Consider the following 25,589-nt stretch of genomic DNA (forward strand, 5'->3'; position numbering starts at 1 on the left):
AGTCATTATCTCCAAGTCAAACGGCAAAAATGAACTTTTTCAGGCATGTGACATATAGCCTATTAGCCAAGCTACACGACACTATTAAGCCTTACGTGATACCGAATTTGTAGTAGCCAGAAAATATACATGAAGGAAATGGAATTGAAACAATTCCTAATCCCCATTCAAAAATTCTTATCGCTAGGTCACACGGCAAAAATAAACTTTTTCAGGCATGTACCATATAGCCTATTAGCCAAGCTACACGACACTACTAAGCCTTACGTGATACCGAATTTGTAGTAGCCAGAAAATGTACATGAAGGAAATGGAATTGAAACAATTCCTAATCCCCATTCAAAAATTATTATCTCCAATTCAAACGGCAAAAATGAACTTTTTCAGGCATTAGTCATATAGCCTATTAGCCAAGCTACACGACACTACTAAACCTGACGTGATACTCAATTTGTAGTAGCCAGAAAATGTACATGAAAGAAAATGGAATTGAAACTATTCCAAATCCCCATTTGGAATGAATTCGGCTGCTAAGTGATTGCGTTCAAAGTAAACAAGGTACAGCTTTACTAAAAACAGATTTAAATAGCCAGTTAGAAGCTTAATAAAACTTATAGTATAAAGTTGTGATAACGAATTTGTAGTAGCCACAAAATGTACATGAAAAACATGGAATTGAAACCATTCCAAATCGCCATTCAAAAATTATTATCTCCAAGATAAACGCCAAAAGTGAACTTTTTTAGGCATGAAACATATAGCCTATTAGCCAAGCTATACGACACTGCTAAGTCTATTGTGATACCGAATTTGTAGTAGCCAGAAAATGTACATGAATTAAATGAAATTGAAACGATTCCAAATCCCCATTCAAAAAATATTATCTCCAAGTTAAACGGAAAAACTGAACTTTTTCAGGCATGAAACATATAGCTTATTAGCCAAGCTATACGACACTACTAAGCTTGTTGTGATACCGAATTTGTAGTAGCCATAAAATGTACATGAAGGAAATGGAATTGAAGCTATTCCAAATCCCCATTCAAAAATTACTACCTCCAAGTTAAACGGCAAAAGTGAACTATTTTAGGAATAAAACCTCTAGCCTATTAGCTAAGCTACAATACAATACTAAGCCTGATGTGATACCGAATTTGTAGTAGCCAGAAAATGTACTTAAAGGAAATGGAATTGAAGCTATTCCAAATCCCCATTCAAAAATTATTATCTCCAAGTAAAACGGCAAAAATGAACTTTTTCAGGCATGTGAAATATAGCCTACTAGCCAAGCTACACGCCACTACTAAGCCTTACGTGATACCAAATTTGTAGTAGCCAGAAAATGTACTTGAAGGAAATGGAATTGAAACTATTCCAAATCCCCATTCAAAAATTACTACCTCCAAGTTAAACGGCAAAAGTGAACTTTTTTAGGCATGAAACATATAGCCTATTAGCCAAGCTATACGACACTGCTAAGCCTATTGTGATACCGAATGTGTAGTAGCCAGAAAATGTACATGAAGGAAATGAAATTGAAACGATTCCAAATCCCCATTCAAAAATTATTATCTCCAAGTTAAACGGCAAAACTTAACTTTATCAGGCATGAAACATATAGCTTATTAGCCAAGCTATACGACACTACTAAGCCCGTTGTGATACCAAATTTGTAGTAGCCACAAAATGTACATGAAGGAAATGGAATTGAAGCTATTCCAAATCCCCATTCAAAAATTATTATCTACAAGTTAAACGGCAAAACTGAACTTTTCCAGGAATGTAACGTATAGCCTATTAGCCAAGCTACACGACACTACTAAGCCTTACGTGATACCGAATTTGTAGTAGCCAAAATATGTACTTGAAAGAAATGGAATTGAAACTATTCCAAATCCCAATTCAAAAATTATTATCTCTAAGTTAAACGGCAAAAGTGAACGTTTTTAGGCACGTAATATATAGCCTATTAGCCAAGCTACATGACACTGTTAAGCCTTACTTGATACCGAATTTGTAGTAGCCAGAAAATGTACTTGAAGGAAATGGAATTGAAGCTATTCCAAATCCCCATTCAAAAATTATTATCTCCAAGTCAAACGTCAAAAATGAACTTTTTCAGGCATGTGACGTATAGCCTACTAGCCTAGCTACACGACACTACTAAGCCTTACGTGATACCTAATTTGTAGTAGCCAGAAAATGTACTTGAAGGAAATGGAATTGAAACTATTCCAAATCCCCATTCAAAAATTACTACCTCCAAGTTATACGGCAAAAGTGAACATTTTTAGGCATGAAACATATAGCATGTTAGCCAAGCTATATGACACTACTAAGTCTGATGTGATACCCAATTTGTAGTAGCCAGAAAATGTGCATGAATGAAATGGAATTGAAACAATTCCAAATCCCCATTCAAAAATTATTTTCTCCAAGTTAAACGGCAAAAATGAACTTTTTCAGGAATGAAACCTCTAGCTTATTAGCTAAGCTACAATACAGTACTAAACCTGATGTGATACCGAATTTGTAGTAGCCAGAAAATGTACTTAAAAGAAATGGAATTGAAGCTATTCCAAATCCCCATTCAAAAATTATTATCTCCAAGTCAAACGGAAAAATGAATATTTTCAGGCATGTGACATATAGCCTATTAGCCAAGATACACGACACTACTAAGCCTTACGTGATACCGAATTTGTAGTAACCAGAAAATGTACATGTAGGAAATGGAATTGACTCTATTCCAAATCCCCATTCAAAAATTAATATCTCCAAGTTAAACGGCAAAACTGAACTTTTCCAGGAATGTAACGTATAGCCTATTAGCCAAGCTACACGACACTACTAAGCCTTACGTGATACCGAATTTGTAGTAACCAGAAAATGTACATGAAGGAAATGGAATTGACTCTATTCCAAATCCCCATTCAAAAATTAATATCTCCAAGTTAAACGGCAAAACTGAACTTTTCCAGGAATGTAACGTATAGCCTATTAGCCAAGATACATGACACTGTTAAGCCTTACTTGATACCGAATTTGTAGTAGCCAGAAAATGTACTTGAAGGAAATGGAATTGAAGCTATTCCAAATCCCCATTCAAAAATTATTATCTCCAAGTCAAACGGCAAAAATGAACTTTTTCAGGCATGTGACATATAGCCTACTAGCCAAGCTACACGACACTACTAAGCATTACGTGATACCGAATTTGTAGTAGCCAGAAAATGTACTTGAAGGAAATGGAATTGAAACTATTCCAAATCCCCATTCAAAAATTACTACCTTCAAGCTAAACGGCAAAAGAGAACATTTTAAGGCATGAAGCATATAGCATATTAGCCAAGCTATATGACACTACTAAGTCTGATGTGATACCGAATTTGTAGTAGCCAGAAAATGTACATGTAGGAAATGGAATTGAAACAATTCCAAATCCCCATTCAAAAATTATTATCTCCAAGTCACACGGCAAAAATGAACTATTTCAGGCATGTAACATATAGCCTATTAGCGAAGCTACACGACACTACTAAGCCTTACGTGATACCGAATTTGTAGTAGCCAGAAAATATACATGAAGGAAATGGAATTGAAACTATTCCAAATCCCCATTCAAAAATTACTACCTCCAAGTTATTTAAACGGCAAAAGTGAACTTTTTTAGGCATCACACCTCTAGCCTATTAGCTAAGCTACAATACAATACTAAGCCTGATGTGATACCGAATTTGTAGTAGCCAGAAAATGTACATGAAGGAAATGTAATTGACTCTATTCCAAATCCCCATTCAAAAATTATTATCTCCAAGTTAAACGGCAAAAATGAACTTTTTCAGGAATGAAACATATAGCCTATTAGCTAAGCTACACGACACTACTAAGCCTTACGTGATACCGAATTTGTAGTAGCCAGAATATGTACTTGAAGGAAATGGAATTGAAACTATTCCAAATCCCCATTAAAAAATTATTATCTCTAAGTTAAACGGCAAAAGTCAACGGTTTTAGGCACGTAATATATAGCTTATTAGCAAAGCTACATGATACTATTAAGCCTTACTTGATATCGAATTTGTAGTAGCCAGAAAATGTACTTAAAGGAAATGGAATTGAAGCTATTCCAAATCCCCATTCAAAAATTATTATCTCCAAGTAAAACGGCAAAAATGAACTTTTTCAGGCATGTGAAATATAGCCTACTAGCCATGCTACACGACACTACTAAGCCTTACGTGATACCAAATTTGTAGTAGCCAGAAAATGTACTTGAAGGAAATGGAATTGAAACTATTCCAAATCCCCATTCAAAAATTACTACCTCCAAGTTAAACGGCAAAAGTGAACATTTTTAGGCATGAAACATATAGCATATTAGCCAAGCTATATGACACTACTAAGTCTGAAGTGATACCGAATTTGTAGTAGACAGAAAATGTACATGAAGGAAATGGAATTGAAACAATTCTTAATCCCCATTCAGAAATTATTATCTCGAAGTTAAACGGCAAAAATGAACTTTTTCAGCGATGTAACATATAGCCTATTAGTCAAGCTACACGACACTACTAAGCCTTACGTGATACCGAATTTGTAGTAGCCAGAAAATGTACTTGAAGGAAATGGAATTGAAGCTATTCCAAATCCCCATTCAAAATTTATTATCTCCAAGTCAAACGGCAAAAATGAACTTTTTCAGGCATGTGACATATAGCCTACTAGCCAAGCTACACGACACTACTAAGCCTTACGTGATACCTAATTTGTAGTAGCCAGAAAATGTACTTGAAGGAAATGGAATTGAAACTATTCCAAATCCCCATTCAAAAATTACTACCTCCAAGTTAAACGGCAAAAGTGAACATTTTTAGGCATGAAACATATAGCATATTAGCCAAGCTATATGATACTACTAAGTCTGATGTGATACCCAATTTGTAGTAGCCAGAAAATGTGCATGAAGGAAATGGAATTGAAACAATTCCAAATCCCCATTCAAAAATTATTTTCTCCAAGTTAAACGGCAAAAATGAACTTTTACAGGCATGTAACATATAGCCTATGAGCCAAGCTACACGACACTACTAAGCCTTACGTGATACCCAATTTGTAGTAGCCAGAAAATGTACTTGAAGGAAATGGAATTGAAACTATTCCAAATCCCCATTCAAAAATCATTATCTCCAAGTCAAACGGCAAAAATGAACTTTTTCAGGCATGTGACATATAGCCTATTAGCCAAGCTACACGACAGTACTAAGCCTTACGTGATACCGAATTTGTAGTAGCCAGAAAATGTACATGAAGGAAATGGAATTGAAACAATTCCTAATCCCCATTCAAAAATTATTATCTCCAATTCAAACGGCAAAAATGAAGTTTTTCAGGCATTAGTCATATAGCCTATTAGCCAAGCTATATGACACTACTAAACCTGACGTGATACTGAATTTGTAGTAGCCAGAAAATGTACATGAAAGAAAATGGAATTGAAACTATTCCAAATCCCCATTTGGAATGAATTCGGCTGCTAAGTGATTGCGTTCAAAGTAAACAAGGTACAGCTGTACTAAAAACAGATTTAAATAGCCAGTTAGAAGCTTAATAAAACTTATAGTATAAAGTTGTGATAACGACTTTGTAGTATCCACAAAATGTACATGAAAAACATGGAATTGAAACCATTCCAAATCGCCATTAAAAAATTATTATCTCCAAGATAAACGGCAAAAGTGAACTTTTTTAGGCATGAAACATATAGCCTATTAGCCAAGCTATACGACACTGCTAAGTCTATTGTGATACCGAATTTGTAGTAGCCAGAAAATGTACATGAAGTAAATGAAATTGAAACGATTCCAAATCCCCATTCAAAAATTATTATCTCCAAGTCAAACGGCAAAAATGAACTTTTTCAGGCATGTGACATATAGCCTACTAGCCAAGCTACACGACACTACTAAGCCTTACGTGATACCTAATTTGTAGTAGCCAGAAAATGTACTTGAAAGAAATGGAATTGAAACTATTCCAAATCCCCATTCAAAAATTACTACCTCCAAGTTAAACGGCAAAAGTGAATATTTTTAGGCATGAAACATATAGCATATTAGCCAAGCTATATGATACTACTAAGTCTGATGTGATACCCAATTTGTAGTAGCCAGAAAATGTGCATGAAGGAAATGGAATTGAAACAATTCCAAATCCCCATTCAAAAATTATTTTCTCCAAGTTAAACGGCAAAAATGAACTATTACAGGCATGTAACATATAGCCTATGAGCCAAGCTACACGACACTACTAAGCCTTACGTGATACCCAATTTGTAGTAGCCAGAAAATGTACTTGAAGGAAATGGAATTGAAACTATTCCAAATCCCCATTCAAAAATCATTATCTCCAAGTCAAACGGCAAAAATGAACTTTTTCAGGCATGTGACATATAGCCTATTAGCCAAGCTACACGACAGTACTAAGCCTTACGTGATACCGAATTTGTAGTAGCCAGAAAATGTACATGAAGGAAATGGAATTGAAACAATTCCTAATCCCCATTCAAAAATTATTATCTCCAATTCAAACGGCAAAAATGAAGTTTTTCAGGCATTAGTCATATAGCCTATTAGCCAAGCTATACGACACTACTAAACCTGACGTGATACTGAATTTGTAGTAGCCACAAAATGTACATGAAAGAAAATGGAATTGAAACTATTCCAAATCCCCATTTGGAATGAATTCGGCTGCTAAGTGATTGCGTTCAAAGTAAACAAGGTACAGCTGTACTAAAAACAGATTTAAATAGCCAGTTAGAAGCTTAATAAAACTTATAGTATAAAGTTGTGATAACGACTTTGTAGTATCCACAAAATGTACATGAAAAACATGGAATTGAAACCATTCCAAATCGCCATTCAAAAATTATTATCTCCAAGATAAACGGCAAAAGTGAACTTTTTAGGCATGAAACATATAGCCTATTAGCCAAGCTATACGACACTGCTAAGTCTATTGTGATACCGAATTTGTAGTAGCCAGAAAATGTACATGAAGTAAATGAAATTGAAACGATTCCAAATCCCCATTCAAAAATTATTATCTCCAAGTCAAACGGCAAAAATGAACTTTTTCAGGCATGTGACATATAGCCTACTAGCCAAGCTATACGACACTATTAAGCATTACGTGATACCGAATTTGTAGTAGCCAGAAAATGTACTTGAAAGAAATGGAATTGAAACTATTCCAAATCCCCATTCAAAAATTACTACCTCCAAGCTAAACGGCAAAAGAGAACATTTTCAGGCATGAATCATATAGCATATTAGCCAAGCTATATGACACTACTAAGTCTGATGTGATACCGAATTTGTAGTAGCCAGAAAATGTACATGTAGGAAATGGAATTGAAACAATTCCAAATCCCCATTCAAAAATTATTATCTCCAAGTCAGACGGCAAAAATGAACTATTTCAGGCATGTAACATATAGCCTATTAGCCAAGCTTCACGACACTACTAAGCCTTACGTGATACCGAATTTGTAGTAGCCAGAAAATATACATGAAGGAAATGGAATTGAAACTATTCCAAATCCCCATTCAAAAATTACTACCTCCAAGTTATTTAAACGGCAAAAGTGAACTTTTTAGGCATGACACCTCTAGCCTATTAGCTAAGCTACAATACAATACTAAGCCTGATGTGATACCGAATTTGTAGTAGCCAGAAAATGTACATGAAGGAAATGTAATTGACTCTATTCCAAATCCCCATTCAAAAATTATTATCTCTAAGTTAAACGGCAAAAGTCAACGTTTTTAGGCACGTAATATATAGCTTATTAACCAAGCTACATGATACTATTAAGCCTTACTTGATACCGAATTTGTAGTAGCCAGAAAATGTACTTAAAGGAAATGGAATTGAAGCTATTCCAAATCCCCATTCAAAAATTATTATCTCCAAGTAAAACGGCAAAAATGAACTTTTTCAGGCATGTGAAATATAGCCTACTAGCCAAGCTACACGACACTACTAAGCCTTACGTGATACCAAATTTGTAGTAGCCAGAAAATGTACTTGAAGGAAATGGAATTGAAACTATTCCAAATCCCCATTCAAAAATTACTACCTCCAAGTTAAACGGCAAAAGTGAACATTTTTAGGCATGAAGCATATAGCATATTAGCCAAGCTATATGACACTACTAAGTCTGATGTGATACCGAATTTGTAGTAGACAGAAAATGTACATGAAGGAAATGGAATTGAAACAATTCTTAATCCCCATTCAGAAATTATTATCTCGAAGTTAAACGGCAAAAATGAACTTTTTCAGCGATGTTACATATATGAAATGAAATGAAATGAAATGAAATGAAATGAAATGAAATGAAATGAAATGAGAAATGAAATGAAATGAAATATTTATTTTCCAAGTAGGCATATTACAATGCGCTTATGAACGTCAAATAAAACTACGCCGGCTCTAACCCTACGCCTCAGCCTCGAGAAGATTTCAGTCCCCCCTCAGTTGGAGGAGGGTATCCACTATGGGACCGGCAAGAAACTCGGCGGGCCACTTCTTTTCAAAACATTACATCTTATATTTAACATGCATTAAAAAAAAAAACAAGATACAATTTAATAAGCAAAAGTATTCATAAAAAAAAAAAATATTAACACAAGAAATTATACAAAGTACAAAGCTATTATGATTATTAATAAGAGATGTTAGAGATGTATAGAGTCTCTAAGTGTCAAAGTACATCTAAAAAAATTATACATGAAGAAAAAAACCGAATAACTAAAATAACTTTAGAGTTGTAAAAGACTCTTGTTGTCTTAAGCAAAGGAAAAAAAAAATATATGACGTATACTTAATCTACTTTTTTCCTTGGAGATGTATATGGTCTCCAAGAGTCAGAAAGAAAAATAAACAAACAAGGACCGAACAGAGTGCCTCAACGTAATCTCATTCAAAATTAATGTTACATAGAATAGCATAGCCCCTATTAGCTGAAACAGACCGGTCTTCACAAACAGCACCCGTTCACGAATATGGCGCGCATCTCAGCCATCGCCTCCCTCAACCTTCATTCGGGAAGGTGGCGACCCGATCAACGACGTCACCGTAAGCAAAGACTTTTTAGCGAGCATGACATGTTCAAGCTGTCCGGGCTGTATTAAATATTCCAATAATAAGTGAATACGGTATACCTAGATGTAAGACACAACATTCCGTGCTTGTATGTTACATAGTTTAAATTGACTTAATTGAAAACAAGATCTTGGGAGATGTAAAAGGTCCCCACAGTCAATTATAATTAATGGGATATAATAAAAAATAAAAATTTGGAGGTGTAAAGGTTCTCCAAGTGTCAAAAGAACTAGAAATAGAAAAAAAAATGCGTATGAAATACAAATTTCACGTCAAGAGACTGTTAAGCTAGCAATCTCCAACTAATTCTACAGAATACATAACTAGTATGTACTCAACAAGTCAATATATATATATACCAAATTATAATTATACAATAATAAGGATCAATAATTTAAACAGCCAGTAGCAACAGCGCCTTAAGCATGACACAATGTCTCCCCGGGACACTGCTAGCAAAACTATGACAGATTTTGAGCCTGGATAGTCGGCCATGGTGTAGTATCTCCCAGGTAATCATCAATTTTGTAGTACCCCTTTTTGAGAAGTGCACTTTTTATGTACTTCTTGAATGAAGTAAAGGGCAGATCCCATGCCTCTAAGGGTACCTTATTATAAAATGTTACACAGTTTCCCAGGAACGATTTCTTCACTTTCTGTAGACGAAACTTGGAAACCGCTAGCTTATGTTTGTTCCGTGTATTATAACTATGAATATCTGACAGTTTCTTAAAGGACTCTATATTCTTATGAGTATACATTATCACATCTAGTATGTATTGTGAAGCTACTGTAAGGATGTCTATCTCCTTAAAGCGTTCCTTCAGTGAGTCACGTGACGCCATGTTGTAGATAGATCGTATTGCCCGTTTCTGGAGAACGAAGATGGTTTGAATATCTGCTGCTTTTCCCCAGGCCAATATGCCGTAAGACATAACACTATGAAAGTAACTGAAATAAACTAGGCGAGCTGTCTCCACATCAGTTAATTGCCTAATTCTCCTTACGGCATACGCGGCAGAGCTCAACCTTTTTGCTAGGGCAGATATATGAGGACCCCATTGCAGATTGCAATCTAAAGTAAGACCAAGAAAGAGCGTATTCTCGACAAGGTCCAGGTTTTCGCCATTCAGCGTGATGGTAGTATCTGTCTTCCTTACATTGGGTAAAGAGAATTTAACACATTTCGTCTTCTTGGCATTAAGGAGCAAGTTATTTGCTGTAAACCATTCTAGTACCTCCTTCAAAGTTTCATTCACATGGCTATAGTCACTCAGTTGCCTATCAACTTTGAAAATTAGTGAAGTATCATCAGCAAATAAGACTATCTCACATTTGTTCTTTACAAGACATGGCAAATCATTTATATACACAAGGAAAAGAAAAGGTCCCAGAATAGAACCCTGTGGTACTCCAAGCTTTACAGTTGTACCGTTAGATTCAGTACCATTTACAACCACTTTCTGGGTTCTTTCGTTTAAGTAAGATTCAACAAGCTGTAAAGCTTTAGAGGATAGACCGTAGTGCTTCAGCTTGTGTAGTAGTGTGTCGTGCTCCACACAATCGAAAGCTTTGGAGAGATCGCAGAAAATACCGATAGCATCTAACGAGAGTTCCCAGGCATCGTATATGTGCTTGATTAGCACAGAGGCAGCATCTGTCGTCGAACGACCTCGTGTAAAACCAAATTGCTGATGCTGAAGTAATCCATTCGTGTTAAAATGTCGAAGCAACTGGTTCAATATAATTTTCTCAAACACTTTGCTGAGAACGGGAAGTATGGAAATTGGTCTAAAATTTCCAAGGTCATCCTTGCTGCCTGATTTAAACAGAGGAATAACCTTACTATACTTCATCAGATTGGGAAACACACATTCCCTAACACAAGCGTTAAACACATCGGCTAGATAAGGTGCCACGACGTCAATAATTGAATACACGACTTTCACAGATATCCCCCAAAAGTCCTCACTGTTTTTAACTTTTAAGGACTTGAAAGTTTTAATAATCTCTTCGGGGTCAGTAAATTGGAAATATAATTCCATGCTGCATTTCTTAACATTGTAATTGTCCAAGTGGAGACCTGCCTTAACTACAGAGGAGTTTAAATTCCGTGTAGTATCAGTGGCTATGTTGGTGAAAAAGTGTTGAAAGGCGCCAGCAACATCGTCGTCTGCAGACAATACTTGGTCTTGAACTTTTAGTGTGTAATGGCCATCACGGGGTTTCGTCTTCCCGGTTTCAGCGTTTATCATATTCCAGGTAGCTTTTATTTTATTGTCTGCCGACCTGACCTTCTTGCTTAAGAATGCAGACTTAGCCGCGGCGCAAACTTTCTTAAACACTTTTGAATACCTCCTTACATATTCAGTAAAATTTTCATCATGGTTAAAATTCCTCATTTCATACAGGTCATACAATCTCTTCCTGCTTCTGTGGATACCGACGGTGGCCCAGTCACTAAACTTTGACTTCAATTGGCCTTGCTGTACAGTCTTCGTCTTAAAAATATTCTTGTGGACGTCGTGGATGACACTCGACAGTTCCCCGTATAATGTATCAGGATCTTGCTTGCTTATACCTGTCAAAGTAGGTACCTGCGATATAATAGATTCTCTAAACTTATCCATTCGGCTAGCAGTGATAGGCCTATACGTAATCGCTTGCTGTTGTTTTACAATGTTGACTTGGAAATAAGCTTTCTGACCACAGTGATCAGAGCTATTAGCCAAGCTACACGACACTACTAAGCCTTACGTGATACCGAATTTGTAGTAGCCAGAAAATGTACTTGAAGGAAATGGAATTGAAGCTATTCCAAATCCCCATTCAAAAATTATTATCTCCAAGTCAAACGGCAAAAATGAACTTTTTCAGGCATGTGACATATAGCCTACTAGCCAAGCTACACGACACTACTAAGCCTTACGTGATACCTAATTTGTAGTAGCCAGAAAATGTACTTGAAGGAAATGGAATTGAAACAATTCCTAATCCCCATTCAAAAATTCTTATCGCCAGGTCACACGGCAAAAATAAACTTTTTCAGGCATGTACCATATAGCCTATTAGCCAAGCTACACGACACTACTAAGCCTTACGTGATACCGAATTTGTAGTAGCCAGAAAATGTACATGAAGGAAATGGAATTGAAACAATTCCTAATCCCCATTCAAAAATTATTATCTCCAATTCAAACGGCAAAAATGAACTTTTTCAGGCATTAGTCATATAGCCTATTAGCCAAGCTACACGACACTACTAAACCTGACGTGATACTCAATTTGTAGTAGCCAGAAAATGTACATGAAAGAAAATGGAATTGAAACTATTCCAAATCCCCATTTGGAATGAATTCGGCTGCTAAGTGATTGCGTTCAAAGTAAACAAGGTACAGCTTTACTAAAAACAGATTTAAATAGCCAGTTAGAAGCTTAATAAAACTTATAGTATAAAGTTGTGATAACGAATTTGTAGTAGCCACAAAATGTACATGAAAAACATGGAATTGAAACCATTCCAAATCGCCATTCAAAAATTATTATCTCCAAGATAAACGCCAAAAGTGAACTTTTTTAGGCATGAAACATATAGCCTATTAGCCAAGCTATACGACACTGCTAAGTCTATTGTGATACCGAATTTGTAGTAGCCAGAAAATGTACATGAATTAAATGAAATTGAAACGATTCCAAATCCCCATTCAAAAATTACTACCTCCAAGTTAAACGGCAAAAGTGAACATTTTTAGGCATGAAACATATAGCATATTAGCCAAGCTATATGACACTACTAAGTCTGAAGTGATACCGAATTTGTAGTAGACAGAAAATGTACATGAAGGAAATGGAATTGAAACAATTCTTAATCCCCATTCAGAAATTATTATCTCGAAGTTAAACGGCAAAAATGAACTTTTTCAGCGATGTAACATATAGCCTATTAGTCAAGCTACACGACACTACTAAGCCTTACGTGATACCGAATTTGTAGTAGCCAGAAAATGTACTTGAAGGAAATGGAATTGAAGCTATTCCAAATCCCCATTCAAAAATTATTATCTCCAAGTCAAACGGCAAAAATGAACTTTTTCAGGCATGTGACATATAGCCTACTAGCCAAGCTACACGACACTACTAAGCCTTACGTGATACCTAATTTGTAGTAGCCAGAAAATGTACTTGAAGGAAATGGAATTGAAACTATTCCAAATCCCCATTCAAAAATTACTACCTCCAAGTTAAACGGCAAAAGTGAACATTTTTAGGCATGAAACATATAGCATATTAGCCAAGCTATATGATACTACTAAGTCTGATGTGATACCCAATTTGTAGTAGCCAGAAAATGTGCATGAAGGAAATGGAATTGAAACAATTCCAAATCCCCATTCAAAAATTATTTTCTCCAAGTTAAACGGCAAAAATGAACTTTTACAGGCATGTAACATATAGCCTATGAGCCAAGCTACACGACACTACTAAGCCTTACGTGATACCCAATTTGTAGTAGCCAGAAAATGTACTTGAAGGAAATGGAATTGAAACTATTCCAAATCCCCATTCAAAAATCATTATCTCCAAGTCAAACGGCAAAAATGAACTTTTTCAGGCATGTGACATATAGCCTATTAGCCAAGCTACACGACAGTACTAAGCCTTACGTGATACCGAATTTGTAGTAGCCAGAAAATGTACATGAAGGAAATGGAATTGAAACAATTCCTAATCCCCATTCAAAAATTATTATCTCCAATTCAAACGGCAAAAATGAAGTTTTTCAGGCATTAGTCATATAGCCTATTAGCCAAGCTATATGACACTACTAAACCTGACGTGATACTGAATTTGTAGTAGCCAGAAAATGTACATGAAAGAAAATGGAATTGAAACTATTCCAAATCCCCATTTGGAATGAATTCGGCTGCTAAGTGATTGCGTTCAAAGTAAACAAGGTACAGCTGTACTAAAAACAGATTTAAATAGCCAGTTAGAAGCTTAATAAAACTTATAGTATAAAGTTGTGATAACGACTTTGTAGTATCCACAAAATGTACATGAAAAACATGGAATTGAAACCATTCCAAATCGCCATTAAAAAATTATTATCTCCAAGATAAACGGCAAAAGTGAACTTTTTTAGGCATGAAACATATAGCCTATTAGCCAAGCTATACGACACTGCTAAGTCTATTGTGATACCGAATTTGTAGTAGCCAGAAAATGTACATGAAGTAAATGAAATTGAAACGATTCCAAATCCCCATTCAAAAATTATTATCTCCAAGTCAAACGGCAAAAATGAACTTTTTCAGGCATGTGACATATAGCCTACTAGCCAAGCTACACGACACTACTAAGCCTTACGTGATACCTAATTTGTAGTAGCCAGAAAATGTACTTGAAAGAAATGGAATTGAAACTATTCCAAATCCCCATTCAAAAATTACTACCTCCAAGTTAAACGGCAAAAGTGAATATTTTTAGGCATGAAACATATAGCATATTAGCCAAGCTATATGATACTACTAAGTCTGATGTGATACCCAATTTGTAGTAGCCAGAAAATGTGCATGAAGGAAATGGAATTGAAACAATTCCAAATCCCCATTCAAAAATTATTTTCTCCAAGTTAAACGGCAAAAATGAACTATTACAGGCATGTAACATATAGCCTATGAGCCAAGCTACACGACACTACTAAGCCTTACGTGATACCCAATTTGTAGTAGCCAGAAAATGTACTTGAAGGAAATGGAATTGAAACTATTCCAAATCCCCATTCAAAAATCATTATCTCCAAGTCAAACGGCAAAAATGAACTTTTTCAGGCATGTGACATATAGCCTATTAGCCAAGCTACACGACAGTACTAAGCCTTACGTGATACTGAATTTGTAGTAGCCAGAAAATGTACATGAAGGAAATGGAATTGAAACAATTCCTAATCCCCATTCAAAAATTATTATCTCCAATTCAAACGGCAAAAATGAAGTTTTTCAGGCATTAGTCATATAGCCTATTAGCCAAGCTATACGACACTACTAAACCTGACGTGATACTGAATTTGTAGTAGCCAGAAAATGTACATGAAAGAAAATGGAATTGAAACTATTCCAAATCCCCATTTGGAATGAATTCGGCTGCTAAGTGATTGCGTTCAAAGTAAACAAGGTACAGCTGTACTAAAAACAGATTTAAATAGCCAGTTAGAAGCTTAATAAAACTTATAGTATAAAGTTGTGATAACGACTTTGTAGTATCCACAAAATGTACATGAAAAACATGGAATTGAAACCATTCCAAATCGCCATTCAAAAATTATTATCTCCAAGATAAACGGCAAAAGTGAACTTTTTTAGGCATGAAACATATAGCCTATTAGCCAAGCTATACGACACTGCTAAGTCTATTGTGATACCGAATTTGTAGTAGCCAGAAAATGTACATGAAGTAAATGAAATTGAAACGATTCCAAATCCCCATTCAAAAATTATTATCTCCAAGTCAGACGGCAAAAATGAACTTTTTCAGGCATGTGACATATAGCCTACTAGCCAAGCTATACGACACTATTAAGCATTACGTGATACCGAATTTGTAGTAGCCAGAAAATGTACTTGAAGGAAATGGAATTGAAACTATTCCAAATCCCCATTCAAAAATTACTACCTCCAAGTTAAACGGCAAAAGTGAACATTTTTAGGCATGAAACATATAGCATATTAGCCAAGCTATATGACACTACTAAGTCTGAAGTGATACCGAATTTGTAGTAGACAGAAAATGTACATGAAGGAAATGGAATTGAAACAATTCTTAATCCCCATTCAGAAATTATTATCTCGAAGTTAAACGGCAAAAATGAACTTTTTCAGCGATGTAACATATAGCCTATTAGTAAAGCTACACGACACTACTAAGCCTTACGTGATACCGAATTTGTAGTAGCCAGAAAATGTACTTGAAGGAAATGGAATTGAAGCTATTCCAAATCCCCATTCAAAAATTATTATCTCCAAGTCAAACGGCAAAAATGAACTTTTTCAGGCATGTGACATATAGCCTACTAGCCAAGCTACACGACACTACTAAGCCTTACGTGATACCTAATTTGTAGTAGCCAGAAAATGTACTTGAAGGAAATGGAATTGAAACTATTCCAAATCCCCATTCAAAAATTACTACCTCCAAGTTAAACGGCAAAAGTGAACATTTTTAGGCATGAAACATATAGCATATTAGCCAAGCTATATGATACTACTAAGTCTGATGTGATACCCAATTTGTAGTAGCCAGAAAATGTGCATGAAGGAAATGGAATTGAAACAATTCCAAATCCCCATTCAAAAATTATTTTCTCCAAGTTAAACGGCAAAAATGAACTTTTACAGGCATGTAACATATAGCCTATGAGCCAAGCTACACGACACTACTAAGCCTTACGTGATACCCAATTTGTAGTAGCCAGAAAATGTACTTGAAGGAAATGGAATTGAAACTATTCCAAATCCCCATTCAAAAATCATTATCTCCAAGTCAAACGGCAAAAATGAACTTTTTCAGGCATGTGACATATAGCCTATTAGCCAAGCTACACGACAGTACTAAGCCTTACGTGATACCGAATTTGTAGTAGCCAGAAAATGTACATGAAGGAAATGGAATTGAAACAATTCCTAATCCCCATTCAAAAATTATTATCTCCAATTCAAACGGCAAAAATGAAGTTTTTCAGGCATTAGTCATATAGCCTATTAGCCAAGCTATATGACACTACTAAACCTGACGTGATACTGAATTTGTAGTAGCCAGAAAATGTACATGAAAGAAAATGGAATTGAAACTATTCCAAATCCCCATTTGGAATGAATTCGGCTGTTAAGTGATTGCGTTCAAAGTAAACAAGGTACAGCTGTACTAAAAACAGATTTAAATAGCCAGTTAGAAGCTTAATAAAACTTATAGTATCAAGTTGTGATAACGACTTTTTAGTATCCACAAAATGTACATGAAAAACATGGAATTGAAACCATTCCAAATCGCCATTCAAAAATTATTATCTCCAAGATAAACGGCAAAAGTGAACTTTTTTAGGCATGAAACATATAGCCTATTAGCCAAGCTATACAACACTGCTAAGCCTATTGTGATACCGAATTTGTAGTAGCCAGAAAATGTACATGAAGGAAATGAAATTGAAACGATTCCAAATCCCCATTCAAAAATTATTATCTCCAAGTTAAACGGCAAAACTGAACTTTTTCAGGCATGATACATATAGCTTATTAGCCAAGCTATACGACACTACTAAGCCCGTTGTGATACCGAATTTGTAGTAGCCATAAAATGTACATGAAGGAAATGTAATTGAAGCTATTCCAAATCCACATTCAAAAATTACTACCTCCAAGTTAAACGGCAAAAGTGAACTATTTTAGGAATGAAACGTCTAGCCTATTAGCTAAGCTACAGAACACTACTAAGTCTGATGTGATACCGAATTTGTAGTAGCCAGAAAATGTACTTGAAGGAAATGGAATTGAAGCTATTCCAAATCCCCATTCAAACATTATTATCTCCAAGTTAAACGGCAAAAATGAACTTTTTCAGGCATGCAACATATAGGCTATTAGCCAAGCTACACGACACTACTAAGCCTTACGTGATACCGAATTTGTAGTAGCCAGAAAATGTACATAAATAAAATGGTATTGAAACTATTCCAAATCCCCATTCAAATATTACTACCTCTAAGTTAAACGGCAAAAGTGAACTTTCTCAGCCATGTCACATATGGCCTATTAGCCAAGCTACACGACACTTTTAAGCTTAACGTGATACCGAATTTGTAGTAGCCAGAAAATGTACATGAATGAAAGTGAAGAGGCTTAGTATTGTATTGTAGCTTAGCTAATACGCTAGAAGTTTCATTCCTAAAATAGTTCACTTTTGCCGTTTAACTTGGAGAAAATAATTTTTGAATGGGGATTTGGAATTGTTTCAATTCCATTACCTTCATGCACATTTTCTGGCTACTACAAATTGGGTATCACATCAGACTTAGTAGTGTCATATAGCTTGGCTAATATGCTATATGTTTCATGCCTAAAAATGTTCACTTTTGCCGTTTAACTTGGAAGTAGTAATTTTTGAATGGGGATTTGGAATAGTTTCAATTCAATTTCCTTCAAGTACATTTTCTGGCTACTACAAATTAGGTATCACAATAGGCTTAGCAGTGTCGTATAGCTTGGCTAATAGGCTATATGTTTCATGCCTAAAAAAGTTCACTTTTGCCGTTTATCTTGGAGATAATAATTTTTGAATGGCGATTTGGAATGGTTTCAATTCCATATTTTTCATGTACATTTTGTGGATACTACAAATTCGTTATCACAACTTTAAACTATAAGTTTTATTAAGCTTCTAACTGGCTATTTAAATCTGTTTTTAGTACAGCTGTACCTTGTTTACTTTGAACGCAATTACTTAGCAGCCGAATTCATTCCAAATGGGGATTTGGAATAGTTTCAATTCCATTTTCTTTCATGTACATTTTCTGGCTACTACAAATTCAGTATCACGTCAGGTTTAGTAGTGTCGTGTAGCTTGGCTAATAGGCTATATGACTAATGCCTGAAAAAGTTCATTTTTGCCGTTTGACTTGGAGATAATAATTTTTGAATGGGGATTAGGATTTGTTTCAATTCCATTTCCTTCATGTACATTTTCTGGCTACTACAAATTCGGTATCACGTAAGGCTTAGTAGCGTCGTGTAGCTTGGCTAATAGGCTATATGTTACATGCCTGAAAAAGTTTATTTTTGCCGTGTGACCTGGCGATAAGAATTTTTGAATGGGGATTAGGAATTGTTTCAATTCCATTTCTTTCAAGTACATTTTCTGGCTACTACAAATTCGGTATCAAGTAAGGCTTAACAGTGTCATGTAGCTTGGCTAATAGGCTATATATTACGTGCCTAAAAACGTTCACTTTTAGAACTACCCGCACTTGGGTAGTTCGAAAAACTCGTACAGCTAGAAGATGTTGATACAACTCCCAGCCAGTCTACCCGTGACCACGGACGTAATGTCATGTCCGAAACGTCGGGTTAAATATAAAACGTAAGTTTTACGCGATTAAGTCCCGTTTTAATTTAATAATATGAGTGAAGATCGTGTTAGTTTAAATCAATATAAAGTTCATTTTTGCCGTTTGAATTGGAGATAATAATTTTTGAATGGGGATTAGGAATTGTTTCAATTCCATTTCCTTCATGTACATTTTCTGGCTACTACAAATTCGGTATCACGTAAGGCTTAGTAGTGTCGTGTAGCTTGGCTAATAGGCTATATGTTACATGCCTGAAAAAGTTTATTTTTGCCGTGTGACCTGGCGATAAGAATTTTTGAATGGGGATTAGGAATTGTTTCAATTCCATTTCCTTCATGTATATTTTCTGGCTACTACAAATTCGGTATCACGTAAGGCTTAATAGTGTCGTGTAGCTTGGCTAATAGGCTATATGTCACATGCCTGAAAAAGTTCATTTTTGCCGTTTGACTTGGAGATAATGATTTTTGAATGGGGATTTGGAATAGTTTCAATTCCATTTCCTTTAAGTACATTTTCTGGCTACTACAAATTCGGTATCACGTAAGGCTTAGTAGTGTCGTGTAGCTTGGCTCATAGACTATATGTTACATGCCTGAAAAAGTTCATTTTTGCCGTTTAACTTGGAGAAAATAATTTTTGAATGGGGATTTGGAATTGTTTCAATTCCATTTCCTTCATGCACATTTTCTGGCTACTACAAATTGGGTATCACATCAGACTTAGTAGTATCATATAGCTTGGCTAATATGCTATATGTTTCATGCCTAAAAATGTTCACTTTTGCCGTTTAACTTGGAGGTAGTAATTTTTGAATGGGGATTTGGAATAGTTTCAATTCCATTTCCTTCAAGTACATTTTCTGGCTACTACAAATTTGGTATCACGTAAGGCTTAGTAGTGTCGTGTAGCTTGGCTAATAGGCTATACGTTACATTCCTGAAAAAGTTCAGTTTTGCCGTTTAACTTGGAGATAATAATTTTTGAATGGGGATTTGGAATAGAGTCAATTCCATTTCCTTCATGTACATTTTCTGGCTACTACAAATTCGGTATCACGTAAGGCTTAGTAGTGTCGTGTATCTTGGCTAATAGGCTATATGTCACATGCCTGAAAATATTCATTTTTGCCGTTTGACTTGGAGATAATAATTTTTGAATGGGGATTTGGAATAGCTTTAATTCTATTTCTTTTAAGTACATTTTCTGGCTACTACAAATTCGGTATCACATCAGGCTTAGTATTTTATTGTAGCTTAGCTAATAGGCTAGAGGTTTCATTACTAAAAAAGTTCACTTTTGCCGTTTGACTTGGAGATAATGATTTTTGAATGGGGATTTGGAATAGTTTCAATTCCATTTCCTTTAAGTACATTTTCTGGCTACTACAAATTCGGTATCACGTAAGGCTTAGTAGTGTCGTGTAGCTTGGCTCATAGGCTATATGTCACGTGCCTGAAACTGTCGCTGGAAACTGGTCGCTCGAAACACGCAGTAAAAGATATTAAACTGAATATTGATAACAAAATTATAGATTCCAATTTTGAAGTAGCAACAGAGTTCGAAAAATTTTTCACCGAGATACCAGCATTCACAACTAAGGATTTAAATTCATCACCCTTATCTGCCGTCACATTATTAGAGGAAAACGTTCCTGAGTGTTGTAGAGACCTTTATTTTGAACATGTTTGTACCTCAGATATAGTAAAGGCATTTAAATCAATTAATGTCAAAAAAACTAGTGACCTCTGGGGGTCTCCGTCCATGCCGTAAAATCCTTAGTTGAGGTTGTAGCGCCTGACTTAGCAGTTATATTCAACAACAGTGTTGACTGCGGCGAGTTTCCTGATCTAATGAAACATAGCAAAATAACTCCTTTATTTAAATCCGGCAGCCACTCTGACCCCACTAACTTTAGACCAATATCTGTGCTGCCAACTTTCAGTAAAATATTTGAAAAATTAGTTCTTTCTCAATTAGTACGACATTTTAACGTTAATAATTTAATGCATGATAAGCAATTTGGCTTCACACGGGGTCGCTCGACAACCGATGCTGGTGTTGAGCTAATTAAGCATATTTTCGATGCCTGGGAGGAGTCACAAGATGCTTTAGGTATCTTTTGTGATTTATCTAAGGCCTTCGACTGTGTTTGTCATGAAACATTGATCAGGAAACTACATTATTATGGAGTCAGAGGATCAGCACTAGATTTACTCAAGTCCTACTTAAATGGTAGAATACAAAGGGTAGATGTCAATGGACAGAGATCAACTGGGTCATTGGTCTCTATGGGTGTACCACAGGGATCAATATTGGGGCCTTTCCTGTTCCTTATCTACATAAATGACTTGCCATTCCTTGTAAAGACCCACCATGATATTGTATTGTTTGCAGACGACACCTCACTTATTTTCAAACTCAAACGACAGCAACAAGCTCACAGTGATGTAGACAATGCTATCTCTAAAGTAGTGAACTGGTTCAATGCTAATAATTTATTATTAAATGAAAAAAAGACTAAATGTATTAAGTTTGTCACTAATAGTAACGTAAGGAATGAGCAAACAAGTGTCGTTGTGAAGGATGAGGAATTAGAACTGGTAGATAGTACAGGTTTTCTTGGTATAACTTTAGATTCTAAACTTCACTGGGGTCCCCATATTGTAAACCTCTCGAATAGACTTAGTTCTGCAGCTTTTGCAGTGAGCAAGATCCGTCAGTTAACAGACGTGAAAACAGCTCGATTAGTTTATTTTAGTTACTTTCACAGCATCATGTCATATGGTATTTTACTTTGGGGCAGTGCTTCAGAGATAAATACCATATTTATTCTGCAGAAGAGGGCTATTCGAGCAATATATAAAATGAACCATAGAGACTCACTTAGAGATAAGTTTAAGGACATTAATATAATGACAGTGCATTGTCAATATATTTATGAGAATATTATGTATGTACATAAAAACATTTGTAATTTTAAGAAAAACTGTGATGTATAGTATAAATACTAGAAATAAACATAAACTCGCGGTGCCCTTCAAACGGCTCTGTAAAATTAAAAAATCATTCATGGGTAATTGTGTTCGATTTTATAATAAACTTGACTGACTGACTTGTCAATTAATAAATTTAAGAATCATGTAAAGCGTGTACTCATTTCCAAAGCTTATTATACAACACAAGACTACATGAATGATAAAACAACGTGGGATTAATTGTTATTCGAAATGGTTTCTTATTTTTACGTTTATTATTATTATTATTGTTGATGAAATTAATATTGTATTTTTTTGGACATTGGATTTTTCCTAGAAATATTCTAGACATGTATTTTTATATATACATATACCTAATTATATATTTTTTGTTTGACGATTATTTTTATATGAAATTGTATATTATAGACTCAATATTATTATGAACAATAATTTACAACAATAAATTGCTCTGATAATTAGGTTAGATTAAGATCATAATATATATGTAATGAACTATTCATAAGAGCTTGTAACTAGGCCTACATGAATAAAGATATTTTGAATTGAATTGAATTGAATTGAACTGAAAAAGTTCATTTTTGCCGTTTAACTTGGAGAAAATAATTTTTGAATGGGGATTTGGAATTGTTTCAATTCCATTTCCTTCATGCACATTTTCTGGCTACTACAAATTGGGTATCACATCAGACTTAGTAGTGTCATATAGCTTGGCTAATATGCTATATGTTTCATGCCTAAAAATGTTCACTTTTGCCGTTTAATTTGGAGGTAGTCATTTTTGAATGGGGATTTGGAATAGTTTCAATTCCATTTCCTTCAAGTACATATTCTGGCTACTACAAATTCTGTATCACGTAAGGCTTAGTAGTGTCGTGTAGCTTGGCTAATAGGCTATACGTTACATTCCTGAAAAAGTTCAGTTTTGCCGTTTAACTTGGAGATAATAATTTTTGAATGGGGATTTGGAATAGAGTCAATTCCATTTCCTTCATGTACATTTTCTGGCTACTACAAATTCGGTATCACATCAGGCTTAGTACTGTATTGTAGCTTAGCTAATAGGCTAGAGGTTTCATTCCTAAAATAGTTCACTTTTGCCGTTTAACTTGGAGGTAGTAATTTTTGAATGGGGATTTGGAATAGTTTCAATTCCATTTCCTTCAAGTACATTTTCTGGCTACTACAAATTAGGTATCACGTAAGGCTTAGTAGTGTCGTGTAGCTTGGCTAGTAGGCTATATGTCACATGCCTGAAAAAGTTCATTTTTGCCGTTTGACTTGGAGATAATAATTTTTGAATGGGGATTTGGAATCGTTTCAATTTCATTTACTTCATATACATTTTCTGGCTACTACAAATACGGTATCACATCAGACTTAGTAGTGTCATATAGCTTGGCTAATATGCTATATGCTTCATGCCTTAAAATGTTCTCTTTTGCCGTTTAGCTTGGAGGTAGTAATTTTTGAATGGGGATTTGGAATAGTTTCAATTCCATTTCCTTCAAGTACATTTTCTGGCTACTACAAATTCGGTATCACGTAATGCTTAATAGTGTCGTGTAGCTTGGCTAGTAGGCTATATGTCACATGCCTGAAAAAGTTCATTTTTGCCGTTTGACTTGGAGATAATAATTTTTGAATGGGGATTTGGAATCGTTTCAATTTCATTTACTTCATGTACATTTTCTGGCTACTACAAATTCGGTATCACAATAGACTTAGCAGTGTCGTATAGCTTGGCTAATAGGCTATATGTTTCATGCCTAAAAAAGTTCACTTTTGGCGTTTATCTTGGAGATAATAATTTTTGAATGGCGATTTGGAATGGTTTCAATTCCATGTTTTTCATGTACATTTTGTGGCTACTACAAATTCGTTATCACAACTTTATACTATAAGTTTTATTAAGCTTCTAACTGGCTATTTAAATCTGTTTTTAGTACAGCTGTACCTTGTTTACTTTGAACGCAATCACTTAGCAGCCGAATTCATTCCAAATGGGGATTTGGAATAGTTTCAATTCCATTTTCTTTCATGTACATTTTCTGGCTACTACAAATTCAGTATCACGTCAGGTTTCGTAGTGTCGTGTAGCTTGGCTAATAGGCTATATGACTAATGCCTGAAAAAGTTCATTTTTGCCGTTTGAATTGGAGATAATAATTTTTGAATGGGGATTAGGAATTGTTTCAATTCCATTTCCTTCATGTACATTTTCTGGCTACTACAAATTCGGTATCACGTAAGGCTTAGTAGTGTCGTGTAGCTTGGCTAATAGGCTATATGGTACATGCCTGAAAAAGTTTATTTTTGCCGTGTGACCTGGCGATAAGAATTTTTGAATGGGGATTAGGAATTGTTTCAATTCCATTTCCTTCATGTATATTTTCTGGCTACTACAAATTCGGTATCACGTAAGGCTTAATAGTGTCTTGTAGCTTGGCTAATAGGCTATATGTCACATGCCTGAAAAAGTTCATTTTTGCCGTTTGACTTGGAGATAATGATTTTTGAATGGGGATTTGGAATTGTTTCAATTCCATTTCCTTCATGCACATTTTCTGGCTACTACAAATTGGGTATCACATCAGACTTAGTAGTGTCATATAGCTTGGCTAATATGCTATATGTTTCATGCCTAAAAATGTTCACTTTTGCCGTTTAACTTGGAGGTAGTAATTTTTGAATGGGGATTTGGAATAGTTTCAATTCCATTTCCTTCAAGTACATTTTCTGGCTACTACAAATTAGGTATCACGTAAGGCTTAGTAGTGTCGTGTATCTTGGCTAGTAGGCTATATGCCACATGCCTGAAAAAGTTCATTTTTGCCGTTTGACTTGGAGATAATGATTTTTGAATGGGGATTTGGAATAGTTTCAATTCCATTTCCTTCAAGTACATTTTCTGGCTACTACAAATTGGGTATCACGTAAGGCTTAGTAGTGTCGTGTAGCTTGGCTCATAGGCTATATGTTACATGCCTGTAAAAGTTCATTTTTGCCGTTTAACTTGGAGAAAATAATTTTTGAATGGGGATTTGGAATTGTTTCAATTCCATTTCCTTCATGCACATTTTCTGGCTACTACAAATTGGGTATCACATCAGACTTAGTAGTATCATATAGCTTGGCTAATATGCTATATGTTTCATGCCTAAAAATATTCACTTTTGCCGTTTAACTTGGAGGTAGTAATTTTTGAATGGGGATTTGGAATAGTTTCAATTCTATTTCCTTCAAGTACATTTTCTGGCTACTACAAATTAAGTATCACGTAAGGCTTAGTAGTGTCGTGT

Source organism: Leguminivora glycinivorella, chromosome 8 (assembly GCF_023078275.1).
Source record: "Leguminivora glycinivorella isolate SPB_JAAS2020 chromosome 8, LegGlyc_1.1, whole genome shotgun sequence".
NCBI classification, from domain to species: domain Eukaryota; kingdom Metazoa; phylum Arthropoda; class Insecta; order Lepidoptera; family Tortricidae; genus Leguminivora; species Leguminivora glycinivorella.